This window comes from Phaenicophaeus curvirostris, chromosome 1 (genome assembly GCF_032191515.1).
Source record: "Phaenicophaeus curvirostris isolate KB17595 chromosome 1, BPBGC_Pcur_1.0, whole genome shotgun sequence".
Classification (NCBI taxonomy): Eukaryota; Metazoa; Chordata; class Aves; order Cuculiformes; family Cuculidae; genus Phaenicophaeus; species Phaenicophaeus curvirostris.
In genome coordinates, this window is record NC_091392.1 from 73,237,745 (window position 1) to 73,252,670 (window position 14,926).

Consider the following 14,926-nt stretch of genomic DNA (forward strand, 5'->3'; position numbering starts at 1 on the left):
CTCCCACCTACGGGACCCTCACTGTGCCTGGTCCTCCGGCCAACCAAAAATGTGGCTTCCACAAAGAAGATAACAAGAAGAAGGAGAGGGACAAGAGGAGATTGAATGGCAGATGGGTTTTGGGGTGGTTTCCTCCCACCCCCACCACCAGGTGCTGCACCCCAACGGCTGGTGAAGCAAGAGGAAGGCTCTGCTGGCAAAGGCATGCTTCCCACCCCTTTCCTGTCCCAGATGTCCATGTTGTTTGGAAGATAACTTGGTCTGCAGTGCTCTAGCTTAGGAAGTGCTGTGTGCAGGCTGGCAACAAGCTGTTGTGGGAGAGGGCTGGTCAGCCCTGGTCCAGCAGCATTTCCCCCAGAGCTGAGCTTTTGTCTCCTTAATCCTTTGACTTCTGTCTCACCCACATGTTTTCACTCCTGGTCTCCCATCACCTCCCAGGCACTGGGCTCCTGGAAAGTAGCCTCTGTTAGATGGGACTGGAATCACCTTGCCTGCCTTCTGTCTACTCGCCCCTGGGCTTAGATTTGCCAGGACTTCTCTAGAACACAAAAGATGTGGCAGTAATGATCACAGGGTCACTGCAAGTGTGTTCGACACAGCAAGAGAAGAGATCTGGGAAAGAGAGACTACAGGTACTACGCACCCTCCACTTCAAGCTACTGCTGCTGAGTTCAGGTCACGTATCAGCACATTGCAGTTTAACCCTTTGCTCAGGGAGAAAACAATATTCATTACATATTCTGTCAGTGCTTTAATGCTTAGTGAGTAAATATGGGGCGTTTTGATTGAGCAAAGACTAACTCTCCTCTTCATATATCTCAAGAGCATAAAATCAAAACAGAGAGGAGAGACTGGGAAATGGACTAGGTAGCATTTGGAACCAGTTTCCCCTGGGTATGGTTTTAAAAAATGTACTTTGCTCAGATCAAGAATTTTGGAAAGTACTAATTAAAGAATTTTCACCTACCACAGCATATTCAGACAGCTCCCAGCCTTTTCCCAGTTTCAGAGTCCACATGGACTGCATCAGGAGAAAGTCTGGAACTAAAGGGCTCAGAAAGGACGGAGACATTGAAGAAAAAAACACTTTTTTTTCTTGGGTTGTGGAAATTTATTCTCTGAGTGAATTCTCCAGAATGGGGTAGGATTAAACCGCTATGGACACACAGAAGTTGCAAAGGGCTCAGTGTAATTTACTCTCACAAACCCAGGTGTGATTCTCATTTGCACCCTGGCCACTTTAAGCTGTTTTCACAGTGTAAAGGGGTTGTAAAGACAGCATCAATCATTTTTACACCTACTTTATGGCCATTTTACACAGCTAAAAGGGCCCTTTGTGTAAATGAGAACTCAAGCCTTAGAGAATTTAATAGAGAGGAGATCCTTTCTATAGACTGTGCTAGACCCTCTAATAGGGTCTATTACAGGGATATAACTCTCCACTGGATTTTATAGCTTGGCTTAAAGATCTTCAGTCTCGATTAAATTCAGGTCTGCAAAACTTTTCCAAAGGCTGCAACCCCCTGGTGACATGACTGCTCCCCCACCCTGAGCACTCACAGTGATGGTGTTGCATGGATAACTGCTTGTTCTTTAAAAAGAGAACCAGCAGCTACCACTTTCCTCTAGCTCTGAGGCTTTTTGATGTCGTGCTATGCAAATAGTGGAGAGACAATAATGGCAATGAAAAGGGAACTGAGACATGGCACCTTACATGGAGCCAAAATGTCATATTCTCTACCTGACCAGGCGCCAAGGTGGCACCCGCTCCTGGGGAGGGGCTGCAGTTGGCACCCCTCTCCAGCTGCTGCTGGAAGGATGGGGGCCTGCAGATGAAGGGGAAGCTCCATCGGGTCCTGGCCCTGTGCCGAGGCTGCCACCACCCCACTCCTCCTGCCACCGCCTTCACGTGATGGCCATCTGCGCCTTGGCTGGCCCAGCCGGCTCTGCGTGGGCACCGCTTGGAGCTTTGCCTAAAAACCAGCTCTGCGCAAGAGCGCTGGAAACTGTAATCAACTCACAGGACTTCTCTTTTTTTTTTTTCTTTCTTTCTTTTTTTTTTTTTTCACACTACCAACCAATGCAATATTTGCTTTGGGGGCCTTTTGAAACAGAAAGCATGCTGTGAGCGTGTGAGAGAAGCCACAATTCTGGTCCTCTATATTTAGAAAGCCAGGATGTCATACCTCCTCTTGAAATTTTCATAGTCCCCTGCACCCCACCCACCCACACACGTACACATGCTTCGTCTGGAAAATGTTTTTCGGTCTTAGCGAAGGGTGTTGGCTTAGGGGGATTCAAGGGAGGTGCAGAGGAACAACAGCAGCTCGATCCCAAGCATGAAGCTCGAAGCCTCCTTAAGGCACCGGGTGGCACGGCAGCCAGTGGGGGCCCATTCCTGGCCAGGCTGACACACAGCAAAATCCGCTGAAGTTGAGGATTATTCCCACTATGGGACTGTAATGTAAATTCTGAGGCAGGGCCAAGTTTTTCTGAGATGTTTGGAAACCCTCTGCCATGTCGTGTGAGGCAGGGCTGTTCCCTCAGCCGACATCTTCCTGAGCAAATTTTTAGGTGGCAACACACAGACTGTAGCACCTGTGACAAGGGCTCCAATAAGATCCATTTTGATGCTAGCTTGTCTCAGGTCTCCACAGTCTCCCCACAGGGATTTTTCGCTTTCTGCTCCCCTGCTGCCTCCTGTAATGACTAGTCAGTAGCATTTATCCTCTGCTAAACTGGTGCTGTAGTCAAATATTATAAATGATGATTCCATCTACAAAGACCAGGATACATGTTTCTTTTGGGTTTGGTAGCTGATTTTCTTGCCTTTGACCAAGTAAACAGTTGATGGACTCATCCAAACTTCAAACTTGTTTGGCGGGGACTGGGGATTTCTTCTTTTTTTTTTTTTTAAAGAAGACATGGGCGATGCTTATTTCATTTGTTACCATAATGCTTTCACACTCCACAAAGCCATCTTTGTATTAGAGCATAGACATTAAGGCCCACTTACAACGCCTGACTGCACAGAAAGCGTGGAGCTGAGCCCTTCCAAAGGTCACAAATGACTCCTGCTTCACCTAGGTGGACCCAGGCATTCCTGCCTGCATGAGCATCTGAGAGCCAGCTGTGGAATACAAGCAGGATCTCAGCCTGACCTGGGATAATAATCTGCAGAAGGTGGTTTGAATATACACTGCTCCTTCATGTATTCTGGATGACAAGCACTGGGTTGACCTCAGGTTACAGGAGATGTAGAGAGTGACACTGATTAAGCCAGCCCTCAGTTTAAGAGCCCTGATTGTCCTGGAAATGAGATATTTGAGCAAGGCAGGTGTATAACCCCATTTCACTTTCTGTGTCTATGTAAAGAGAACTGAATTTTTAAACAGCCCAAAGCTGACTGAATAGGTATTTCCTCTTAGTTCAGGGGGGGATTTCTCTTTCACCAAAACTGTGATGAGATGAAGCCTTTATCTGATCTATAAGCCATTGGTTGGGAGCTGGGTTAGCTGGCATGCAAAGGGGTATGGAATCCACCCTTGCATCTTTTGGGGGACATTCTTTTGCAGCCTGACAGCTGCCAGTGCCGGCACAGTGAGGGCAGGGGCAGCAAGTAGACCAGATCCATAACGTACCTGAGCCAACCAAGCCCTGGAGCTATCCCTGTTTATAATGAATATACTGGCCACCAGGGTTCATGGGATAATTTAGGGAACAACTGTGATGAAAATAATTGAAACCAGACATTTACAGTTTCCCTTCCACCTTGTGGATCCAAGCTGGCAAGCCGCACACACATGAGGGAAAACAAGGGAAGCTGATGGAAAAGCAAAAGCCTCTTGTCCCGTTTCACTGCCCAAGCCTGCTAAGGGTGGTAAGAAAAAGCAAAACAGTAAAGAAAATAACTCACCAGAAATCAGACACTCTAAACTCTTAGTTTTCACGATCCAAGGTGTTATTAGGTCAGGAATGCAAAAAAAGAGTTTATTTGTATGGGGTCCTCCCTGTTGGTCCAAGTCTCCCAGCCACCAGGGCACTACATCAGATGGGGACCCACCCAGCCAGGCTTTCTGTCACTACAGAAATTAAACTTTGTAACCCAACTGGGCTGGAGGGTGGGGAAAGTCACTTTACAGTCTTTACTTATATATCCATATGTATTCTGTTAAGGTTACCGTTTTCAGATTCTGCATTTTTTCTTGTGCGCTTAAGGAAATGCTAGGATCTCAGCTTGCCAAAGTCTGCACTTCTGAATTAACAGGAGTTACATCTTCACATTATTTCTAATAAAACTTATTTCACCCTCTCCACCCAGGTTTTGGTGTTTCTCTTGCTTCTCTGTTTACTGAAGTGGCAGGACCTTTCCTTGTGCATCCTGCACTGCCCCTGAATAAGGCAGGTCTGCAGGCTGTGTGCGAGCAGCCCTTGCTTAGCTGGGGCAGGGGAGGCATGATTTGCAATATGGCTGGAGGGACTTCTCTTCCAAATATGTTCCAGTTAGTGATTATGCTATTGTTCGTAGCAAATTGTCAAAAAATTACAGAGAGATGGTGCTTGAAAATCACACAGGCTAATTGCCTGATAACAGGCGACAAGTGGATTTCATTAGCTGAAGCAGCGTGTGTGGCTGTTGCATGGTGGCAACAGGCATGCCCTGGGCCTGTGGTTCCTGCTTAGGCCCCGCCACCACCCAAGTCCCTGGAAATTTCACCCGAATAAGGGAAAAATTAGGACCCGTTGGCAGCTACCTTGGACCTGGCTGCATGTGGGAGGTGTCTCACCAGGAAAGGGAGGCTGCTCTCCCATCAAGGTCCTGTGAGCACTGCAGGATTGCTGGGCAGCAAGGCTGAGCCATGTCCCTGGGAGGGACTGACCCGGTTTGAAGGGGTCTGTAGACAACAATGTGCCATACCAGCCCATGGGTCAACTTGCACCATTTGGGCATGGGTGGCCAGGCTCCATTAGGATGCCTGTACTTGTGCCTGCATTGGCCTGTATATCTGTCTGTCTGTCTGTCTATCTATCTATCTATCTATCTATCTATCTATCTATCTGCCCTTGCAGAGAACAAGGTGGGAAGGCGTTGCACACCATGAAGTGTCTGCATGAACGTACATAAAATACACCAAAATCTGTTGTGCATGGGAAGGCCTCAGCTTTATGTAGCTGCACGACCATCTGTGAGTGCAAAACCAATCTGAATAGTGGCACAGCTTGACCTGGGCAGCTATGATTCAAGATACCAATTTTGGAAATGCACTCCATTTATCACTCGTCTCTTCCCAATTTATTGCACTGTCCCACATTTACAAATAAGCTTTGAAGTCTTGTCTACTTTTTAAAGCAGGCTGCTGGGGGTACATGTTCTCCCACGCCTCCCCTCTGAAGCACAGGAATGCCCTCTGCACTGTTGGGGCTCAGCACCAGGCTTGGTCCTCTCCTCACCTCTGCAGGGCTTCAGGGCCACAAATCCTCACTCCAGGAGGAGAAAAACAGGTAGAGCAGAAGGGGAATAAAGGTCTGTTTGATTTGCCTTTGTGTGAACATGGTGCATCTTGCTGTAAGGTTTTTCCGACTAAAAGGAACATGTTAATTGGGGCTGGTTTAGAGTTTGATGAGTTTTTTTCTTTCAGTAGCTGTAAGGACCTGATTCAAGCCCACCAAAATGTGCTCTGTTCAGTGGCCTTGGATCAGCTCCTGTAGGAAATTCATTCTCATTTGCTTCTAGCTGTGGGCTAACTGTTATTTCCCGTGCTTAATAAAGAGCATCATTAGACCTGCTGCATCACACTGGAGGCAACACTAGCTATTAAAGAAAGTGGGTTGTTTAAGGGATAGCCTTGAAGACTAAAAATAATCAGGGAAACAAGAGTCAATGCCATACAAAAGCAAACACACAGCCAGTTGTTATCACAAAGCTTTTCATGTGATGGTCTGTGTACTGGTCTCACCCGAAGCATATTTGTTTTGGACAATCTTAAATGGTGCAGCCTTGCATATTGGCAGCAGTATATGTGAAGTGATTCAAGAGCTCAGGCCTGACCCAAAGTTGATAGAAGTCAATGCATTGACTGCCCTGAGCATACCCCATAGGAATTGCTCTGTGCTTACAGAGATATGTTGCCGTTCAATACATTGGTCTGGGCTTGATATAAATTAGCTCTTATAGTACTTGCTTTGGAAAAATGTACTGACACCGTCACTGACAAAACCACAGCAAGACAAGAAAAAATAGAGAGCTTGTAGCTAATAGGTATAACACCAAATAAAAATACAGTGGCCAAAGGTTAGCTAAGTAGTTAATGGGAAATGCATCCCATTCAAATGAAGTCTCTTTGCCCAAACAAATTTCACAGTGCGTGTATGCACCAATTTGAAAAGGAAAAGAAGGATGGCAGGAACTCAATATCTCACTCTTTCACAAACCTCAAAAACATTACAGGCAGCATGACAAGAAAAAATTACCTGGCTTTAGTACTGCCTCGAAACATGTGGCATACATTGGGGCAGAGGTGTTTAAACCTGGCTTCATCCTGCCTTTCCACCCTCTTTTCACTCTCCTGCTCTTTGCTAGCATTATCTGGGCTGCTCGGTCCTCAGCAAATATACAAGTAGCCAAAATATGGGCAGGATTCTTGCCATAACCAAACCAGCCAATGAATGAAATAAGGTGCTTGTTTCCTGGAGCACTGGGAAGGGAAGAGAAGGGATTTAAACAGTTCTCTGTGGTGTTGGAAACCCACCTGGAGCAGGAGCAATCCCTCAGCTTGCACAAACCACCAGCGCTCCTTTGACATCAATTGGCAGCCAGTTGGTTTGCACCATCCCAGGGTCTGGCTGCAGTAGTGTAGGCAAACTCCTTTTCATCATCACCTACAGCACTATTTTCAGATGCCTAAAGGGTGCAGGCCAGTTACTGCAAGCATCTCATGGGCAAGCAGCATGTCAAGCGGTGATCCATGGGCACAAGTGGGGCTGGCAGATGCCAGAAACCTGGGGATGTGCTGGGGTCTCAGCTGTGCCCGACATGCAGTGGTGCCTGGGACAGGCTGCCAGGAGAAAAACAATGCTCGTGTAGTTATGTGAGAGGCAAGCCCTGCCATCCATGGCAAGGCTGCTGTCTCCATCAAAGGGGTGGCTAACGTCCTCCAACCTCCATCTGGGTGTTGATCACATGGTCTAATGAGGAAGGATTTGGGAGGATTCTTTAAAGAAGGATTAAGAAGATAATTGACCACTGGAAGTACCAAGGGCATTCATCTGCTCTCCCCTTTCATTCTTCCTACCAAACAGATTCTATGCCCAAAGATAGCTGTAGCATAAGAGACTTGATCACTTTTGTCAGATGCTGAAGTCTCGTTGCAAAAATCTCTCCTGCAGTGCATGGCTGGAGGAAAGGGAAGCAGCAGCCACACAGCTGAGTCCCTGCCCTCCCCAGACTGAGTTTCATGCAGCACCTTGGTCCAAACACGTCCCACTGCAGGGACAGCTGTGAGGTATGAAATCTGTATGAAATCTGTGTCCTGCCACTGCTCACAGGGGTTTCAGTGCCAGCAGTGGAAGGATGAGGCCAGCTGCAGTGCAGAGTTTCTCTGGGGACCATGCATGACTGCGTTCCTGGACTGCATTTTTCAGCATCGCCAAAGCAACCTGTCCTTCACTTTTCCTACCTGAAAAGCCTTGACTTTCAGAGGACAGCTCTGCAGCCCCTGTAAGCCAGAACTGATGAAGCTATCCTGGGATGAACATCCCAAAATGAAGGTTGCCAGAATTGCTGCTCAATTTTGAAAATGAAAGCATCAGAGACCCGTAACTGCTGTGAGGATGTGTTACTACTTCTCTTTACAACATTGCTCCGTCTTGAAGGCCCCTTCATGAAGTATCTGGACCTATTTTACAACAACTCTAACGCAGTTCAAGCAATGCATAAGCCCTGGAACTTGCAATTTGAATCCCTTCCTTTCAGGGGATGGTGGGAGGATGCGAATTCCTTTTCCCAAACCTACTTTTACAAGTTTTGGTTGAAATTCCTATAAAAAAGACTGATGGCCCAGCTGACCCTCTGCAGTGAAGGAGGAAGACCCAGTTTCATGGCCGGATATATTTAGCAACCAACTGAGGGCTGTGGGCTTCGTGGCTAGGCACAAGCGTCACTGGACAGAGACACAGGTTGGGAGCATGGGGTGCCCGCTGAGCCCAGGGGCTGGCTGGGGTGAGCAGAGCAGTGGGCAGGTGTTTCCAACTAGCAAAACCTCTCGAGAGCAGATACTCGCTAAAATAAATGCCACATGATAAACCGAAAAAGAAAGCCCCACTGCCCAGCTGGTGCAAGTAACCGTCTGCCTGTATGCACGGCATGGAGGTGAGTGGTTATTTTTATGAGAGGTGACCAAAGGCCATGGGAGGTGGTGGGGGCAGCTGGTGGTTGACTTCCCTCTGCAGCACACTGGGGCTGCACCCTAACCGTTCCTCTTGCACCAGGCATCCTGGCTAGTGGTAGACCCAGCCATCTGGAGGGTTTTTCCTCACATTCCCATGAGCAGCCATCCTGCAAGCCCACATCGCTGCCAGTGGCACCTCATCCTCTCAGAGATGTCCTCACTGGCAATGCCCACCCACCCCCACCAGGCAGCAGGAATTAAGAAACCAAAACAAACTGCCCACATGGGTTGGATGCAGAAAATAATGAATCAGCCCCTCCTGCCTCAAATCATGAGATCAGCCTCCGGGTGACCAGAGTGACTTTTTGTGTACATGGTACTTGGGAGTGGCCCATTCCTCACTCCCGGAGGCACTGCAGGGCCCGGGGCACCCTGCTTTTGGTTCCTTCATGCACAGGCATGAATGTTTGTGCAATGCAGTACCATGGGAGCCAAGACCTTGCCAAGAAAGCACACTGCCAAGATATTGTGCAAACCGGGGGAATGGGTGGCTCGTGGGTGTGCCAGCATTTCCAGCAGCGCAGTGCATCACACAAGCAAACCTGTATGCTCCAAAGCATGAAACCCAGTCTTGTTCCAAAATTCACTCCCTGTCTTTATGAGCACTCGAATGTATCTGTCATGTGCCTTGGTGCATTAGAAACTCAGGTGCAACAAGCAACTCAAGCCCATCTTCTGTATCAGCAGGTGACTGAGTGTGGCCACACCATCTGCAAGGAGAGGGGTGGTTGCAGTCTCCCAGCTTTTCCCCTAGATGTAATTGCTTGAAACCAGTGGGGTTTTCCCAGATACAGTGGGCCACACACATTGGGATTCTCTCTTGTAAGAAATCAGAACACATTTAAAAAAAAAAATATACAAGTGAAACAAATTGGAAATGCTTTTCTTCTGCCTTCTCTTCTTCATGCTACAGCCTACATCAAAAAGCCTCCATCAGTGCTTCTGAGGGCAGCCCTGCCAGTGGGGGAAACTGGCACTTAGCCGCACCAAAGACATTAGGACCACCTCTGGAGTCTGTACCTGAAGCCACTCCTCTGGGTTTAGGAGATCCACGGCTGATCGCTATTTGCTCTCATGATGATTATGTGCTCCTACACTTAAAGCAAGCGATCTGTATGGTCCTGAGCACCATAAGAGGCAAAATTGGCACAGGAAACTCAGCCCCAATAGACTGTCAGGGAGGAAAGGAAAGAGGAGAGAATGACTTTGCCCATCATGGACCAAACCCCCAGACCTGACAAATGTCCACACTGTGATCCAGACCCTGAGCAAGCTGTCACAGCAACCTGTCTCCACTACCAACCTGCCATACAGTCGTAGTGAGCCTTTTCTGTGCTCCTACTTCCACTTGCTTCCCTCCCTAAGCTACAAAATTTTTGGTGGGGGATTCTGGTTTTATGTTTGCAAACAAAAGTGTGAATCATGTGGGGTAAACCTGCGGGGGTCAGAGCAGTATTTCTGATTTACATCAGTGTAAACTATTGCCTCTGCTTTAAAAAATTTTGTTATTATGTTGGATCAGGTCCCAGTAACTCCACAAAGAAGGGAGTGGGAAAAGTTCTTCAGAGATGGACTTCTCATGATTTATTTACTGCCTACTATCATGCAACCACTTCACTTATGCAAGCCTTATGCTCCACACAAAGGCAGACAGAGGACACAAGTGACCTGCAGCCCATTTGATGCAAGTGCGGGTCACCAAGGCCACACAGTGAAGCAGGCAGAAGCAAATGGAGGCCCTCCACCTGCTCCAGGATCCGTGCAGGCTGACATTAGCAAGGCAAGGCTGGACAAAAATCTTGTTCTGATCATCCTGGAGACAGGCCATGTGGGGTAGCAGGGCAAGTGGTGATCAGAAGCACTACTCTGCTCTCCCAGTGAGCAGGGAGAGGGCTCCTGTGTGGTGCAGTTCACTAGCTGCTGTTCTTCAGCCTCCAAAGCAAGCTGGGCATCTTGGCTCTCTTTGTCTTCCTTGGGCAACCACATAGAGCTGTTTGGAGAGAATTCAGCAAAAGGACTTATCCAGGTTTTTGCACATGTTAATATTTCAGGTGCCACCTGCCAAAACCAAGGACATCCCTACAGCGGATGGTAGCTCCAGAGCACATGGTGGTGTACGAATGAGGAATAAGTTGGCAGCTTCTAGCTAACATGAAGCTCACAAGGTGTTTTTACACGTGTGAGAGGAAGGTAGAAGAAATAAATGGTGAAGAAGGACAACTGACAAGTTAAACATACAGTTTGACCCAAGATATTAATTCATCCTTCCAGCAGCAGGTCCCAAAATAGTCCCTTTGACTGAGAAAGAAAACTTTCCAAACATAGGAAAGGGGTTAACTATGAAGCTCAGGCAGGAAAAAACTCATGCTGAGTGGAGGATGAGGAGGGCAGAAGAAAGAAGCAGACCCTTGGGAAGGCAGGTTGCTGCTGGTAGGGCTGGTGCAGGAGGTGCAAGAAGGCATCTGAGGGACAGACAGGGCTGCAGCAGCTGCCTTGGTGCATTGCAGATGTCCATCAAGCAGGATGGCTCAGGAAGAGATGGTGCAGCCTCATGGGGCGACCCTCCTGCTGGGGCTGCTGGAGCTGCTGGGTGGATTTGATTGCCTCTTCTTGTGAGAATGCATTTATTCACGTTTATTAGTATCTATTCTCCAGCCTCCATCAATCTGCCGTTGCTCGTTGTTGATTAATTCACTTAAAGCAGTCTGGAAAAAAAAAAAAATATAAAGAAAAAGACTTTTCCCTGTTAGTCACCTTCCAATGATGTATAAATGCTCTGACAGATAATTATCAGTGATATTGATTCTAACTAGGGCAGAAAATGAACAGGTGAGTGCAAAATAGAAAGTTATTTATAAAGATGTAATTGAGACAAAATTTACCCTGCAGGCTTGAGAGTTTAAGGGGGGAAAAAATGTCTTTGCTGATGTTTGAATGCTTCCTAGGGAGCTGCAAGGCCACCTCCCTGAAAACAAGTGGCAACAATTCTTTGCACAAGTACCAGGGGGTGCAAGGGACCTGGGCGCTCAGAGCCACACTCTACATCCTATTTCCAATGCAAAACCAGATCAGCCTCATGGAGCTGAGGTTGATTATGACTCTTCTTCTGAAGTGCAAGGTTGATTTATTTTGATACTGATTTAATTTGCCCTCCATTTTTTTTGTTAACTGCTTTCTGGTGAAACCTGGGAGAACATTTCCAACAAGCCTCTTTTTCTCCTCCTGTCTTCTAAGCAGGAGGGATAACTTCTCTGCAGCCCTGCAGTCATGGTACAGGGCATAGAGAGGGTACAGTGCAGGCAGCAGGCTAGGGGAATGTGACTGCACATGGCAGGAAAGCCAAAGGAGCAGCTTTTTTAAAGAGGGGAGGTCCGATTTGGTTATAAAGCCATGGATGCTTTATAAACATCATCTCTTGGATCTGCTCTAGGCCAAAATAAATAGCCAGTGTGGCAACAGCTGAAAATAGGCATGAAAAGCAGCCAGAGAAAGAGACCTTCAATCCAAGGCAGAGAGGTCTGGTGCAATGACCATCAGCCCAAGTCAATGCTTGCTCAATCACCTGCGGTAGTTCATCAATAGTAAGATGCATTTTAAAATGGAAACCAAACCTCTACTGTTGCAAATGTGGCTGTTGGTACTTCTTGAAGTGCTGGGACATGCCAAAATGCCGTCATGACTGGTGAGTCTCCTTTGGGCAGTGGCACTGGTCCCTCTTGCCTCTAACCAGCTGGAGACCTGGCCCCTCTTAGGACCTTGCTTTGGGGTCCTATGGCTTGGGAGCCACAAGTCTCACTGTTGCAATGATAAAGCCTTTTTGCACATGTTGCTCTTGCAGCTTTGCCAGAGGCCTGTGGGAGGCTGAGCTGCAGCTGCTGGCCCTGAGCGCCAGGCTCATTTTCTGTAGCATCGGGGCACATCCTCAACTGGGCCAAGACCTAATTTGCTGGCCACAGACCGGCAGCGGTGCTTGCTGGGGAGAGATGGCTTTTGCCAATTCATTATTAAATCGCAGTACTATTTAGGCAAACGTTGGGCTGTTTGAGGCTGAATGCACAGAAGTTACATACCTGGGTTCTACCAGACAGTGTGTGTGGTGTGATGCAGGGGCCGGTGGATCTTCAGACAGGGCTGACTTCTTCACCCCATTCAGCCTCTATTGCTGCTGGCTTTATGGCTCCCTCCCTGCATGTTCCAGAGGGAAAGAAGGCCTCTGGGGCTGTGTTTTTGGATGTAGCAGAACAGGTATCACTGCAATGCTGAAGATCTTCTTTCGCTTTATCCCTTGGTGTCCAAATTGCTTGTCTTTACTCCATCTAGAACACTCAATTCTGACAAAGCTGGAAGAGCAGAGAACTATGTATAAAATGAGCAAGAGGTCCCAGATAGGACACCGCTGAGCTTCTGGGCTGTGAGAAGCTGAGCTCTGGAGCATCGCAGGAGGTCACCTGCCCTGTCCCAGTGACGATGACAAGGACATATACCTGAAGCCACTTTCTCCAGTGGTGGTGGTGTACTTGCCCTAATGGAGAAAGAGTCTGCAGTTCCTCTGGGAGCATCCAAGAGTGTTTAAAAGAATGCAGGAAGGCTTATGAGCAGATGTGGTTCCTGTGCCATTTCTGCCAAGGCTCTGCTCCGCAGACATCAGCTGCGGCAAAATGTTTAAACCAAGCTGCAATGCCATATGCCCAGCGTTTGTACGTAAACAGCTTCTAAAAGCATGAGGAGGACTGTGTAGCTCTTTCAGAGCCAACCGGATGGTTCTCTCACTTGACATGTTCTCTTCTTGAAACAACATCACTTTGTTGAATTTTGTGGCTTTCTGTGTGGAACAACATTAGCTCATCCAAGTCTGTGTTTTTTTTGAAAATGAAATTCCGGTAAGCTTCTGTACCATCTGGCAATGTCCAACTGAATCAGGTTTAGCAAGAAACCACTGCACACGTGTGCACAAACACATACACACCAGAAATCACCATAATTAGTAATTGCAGGAAGTCTGGCATTGCTGGGGCAAGGAGAGAGGTAGAAAATGAGTGCCAGACTCACCTCCCAGCTCTATGCCTTCTGTGGGACTTGACTCCTTCCAGCAGTGGGCATTTTCCAAGCCATCCCTCCTGTGTTGGTTCTACCCCTTCCTTCTGCGGCAGTGCCTTTGACGTGAACTTCCAAGCAGATCCAGATGTAAATCAAACACAGCTGGGTGAGCTGCAAGACCATGAACTGTGTCAAATTCCCAGCTGCTGTCAGGTCATCAGTGGTTTCAAAGGAACAAATCTGATTTACAGCAGCTGAGGACTTGGCCAGACATGTTGAGAAGGGAGAGGTTCCGGGCTAGGGTGGTGGCTTCTTGGTTGCTCCATGTAGTAGCTGAAGTGGTTCATTACGTGGAACCAGCCCTGGATTCCCTCCTAGCTCCTCTAGTCCAGGCAGGTAACAGGACTGATGGCAAATTCTTGACATCTTGTCCATCCATATCATCCTTTCTCTTCTCCTCCTCCCACATCTGTGCACACAGAGGCCTGTGATTGGCAAAGCTGAAAGGAGAGAAAATGTGACCTTTACCCAGGTACACAGGGGACCACCATAAGTCATCTTCCCCCCGAAAGAGATCTTGCTGATCTCTTCTCCCTGGTATCCAGTGATAGATCTCATGGGAAGGGTTCAAGGCTGCATCAGGGAAGTTACATTGGATATTACAAAGTGTTTCTTTACTGAGAGGATTGTCAAACCCTGAAACAGTCTTCCTGGAAAAGTAGTTGATGCTCCAAATGTGTCAGTATTCAAGAAGCATTTGTACAATGCCCTTATCATCATGCTGTAGCTTTTGGTCACCCCTGAATTGGTCAGACAGTTGGAAGAGATGATCATTGTAGGTTCCTCCCAGCTGAAATGTTCTAGTCTATTCCAATAGTTTTGGCTAATCTCTCTCAGGCTCCTCAACTATTCCACAGTCAGCTAGCTGCTCACAGATCTGTAAAAAATGTGCATGATGGCAAGGGGAAAGCAATGGTAGGGAACACGAGGTGCTACTTAGGACATGTAGGAGAGTTTACTGTAAAAGCCAAACACAAGGTCCTCTGGATCCAGTGGGCAGGTTTCTACTGACTCCGGCAAGAACAGGGTCTCTACACGCATTCACCTCTGTAAGATGGGGACAAGAGAAAAAATATGTATAGGCTTTCTTAAAATATAGCAGAGATCTGCTTTTGAGAAAAAGCAATGGAAGTCTAAAAGATGAGCTCTGATGATGAACCAGCACCACTGAAAGACCTCAGATCCATCAAGGTCATAGGTGCAGCCCTGTCCAAGGGGACTATTTCCAGCAGCAGCTCCATTTTTACATCAGTCTATAACTGCATGGATAAGAATTTTGATGGAACTAATTGGAGATGTCTCCATTTAGAACACACTCAGTTTTCAATCTGCAACACCTGCATTTAAAACTTATGGGAAACAAGTGACACCAAGGAAGGCAG

At 47.5% G+C, this 14,926-nt stretch overlaps 1 protein-coding gene across 1 annotated transcript in view; it reads right to left on the reverse strand.

Annotated features, from left to right (window-relative positions):
- Window positions 1–14,926, reverse strand: part of ITPR2 (inositol 1,4,5-trisphosphate receptor type 2) — a 998,050-nt gene that overhangs the window by 701,942 nt on the left and 281,182 nt on the right. The gene's annotated exons all lie outside the window — the stretch shown is intronic.